The sequence below is a fragment of the Myotis brandtii genome, unplaced genomic scaffold (assembly GCF_000412655.1).
Source record: "Myotis brandtii unplaced genomic scaffold, ASM41265v1 scaffold1447, whole genome shotgun sequence".
NCBI classification, from domain to species: domain Eukaryota; kingdom Metazoa; phylum Chordata; class Mammalia; order Chiroptera; family Vespertilionidae; genus Myotis; species Myotis brandtii.
In genome coordinates, this window is record NW_005355191.1 from 1 (window position 1) to 1362 (window position 1362).

Consider the following 1362-nt stretch of genomic DNA (forward strand, 5'->3'; position numbering starts at 1 on the left):
GGAATTGAGAAACCCTGATGTGTTATTTGTTGTGAAGATCTATCAGCCGAATCTATGAATCCGAAACAAACTAAAACACCATTTTGATAGCAAGCATCTGAGCTTTGCCAGAAAGGATACAAACTATTTTAGAAGCAAAGCTGATGGACTCAAGAAAGACAGACTTGATGCTGGTGGCAAGTACCACAAACAAAACGTAGCAACCATTGAAGCTTCATATTTGGTGGCACTCAGAATCTCCAGAGCTAAGAAAACTCACACCATTACTGAGGATTTACTGTTGCCAGCAGCCAAAGACATTGTTCGATTTATGATCAGAGACAAATTTGTTACAAAATGAGTGCAATTTCCTTATCTAACGACACTGTCCGCAGAAGAATAGATGACATGTCTGCTCATATTGTTGATCAGGTAATCCAGGAAATTAAATCAGCTTCACTTCCAATATTTAGTATCCAGCTTGATGAGTCTACAGACGTTGCAAACTCTTCACAGTTACTGGTTAAAGTGAGGTATATTAATGTAGGCAACTTTAAAGATGAGTTTCTTTTTTGCAAACCTCTTGAAATGACAACTATTGCACATGATGTACTTGAAAAAGTTGGTTCATTTCTGAAAGAGCATAAAATCACTAGGGAAAAGGTTTGTGGTGTTTGCACAGATGGTGCTCCAGCTGTACTAGGATGTCAATCTGCATTTCATCGTTTGGTACTAAATGAGTCACCAAATGTCATCAGAACTCACTGTGTGATTCATCGGCAAATATTAGCAACAAAGACGCTGCCACAAGAATTACAAGAAGTAATGAAAAACGTCATAAGTTCTGTCAATTTTGTAAATGCGAGCACTTTAAATAGTCGACTGTTTTAACAACTGTGCGACGAGTTGGATGCACCGAACATTGCTCTGCTATTTCACACTAAAGTGAGATGGTTGTCAAAAGGAAAAATTTTAAAACGTGTTTTTGATTTATGTGATGAACTCAAAACGTTTTTTAATCAGAAATCAAGACGGCAGTTCGAAGCACTTTTCGGTGATAAAAGTGAACTGCAGAAAATAGCTTACTTGGTTGACATCTTTGACATCTTGAATGAGTTAAATTTATCACTACAAGGACCAAATGCAACAAGACTTGATTTGTCTGAAAAGATCCGAACACTCCAAATAAAACATCAGCTTTAGCAAAAAAAATTGGATGAAAATATAATTTACATGTTGCCTACCTTATCTGCTTTCTTTGAGGAACATGACATTGAACCAGACAAAAAAATTACAATGATAATTTCTGTGAAAGAACACTTGCACATGCTTGCAGACAAAATTTCATCGTACTTTCCAAATCTACCTGACACCCCATTTGCA

General features: G+C 36.6%; 1 pseudogene; it reads left to right on the plus strand.

Annotated features, from left to right (window-relative positions):
• The first annotated feature begins 3 nt into the window (after positions 1-3).
• On the plus strand, positions 4-1359 carry LOC102257366 (annotated as a pseudogene).
• Positions 1360-1362: the final 3 nt, after the last annotated feature.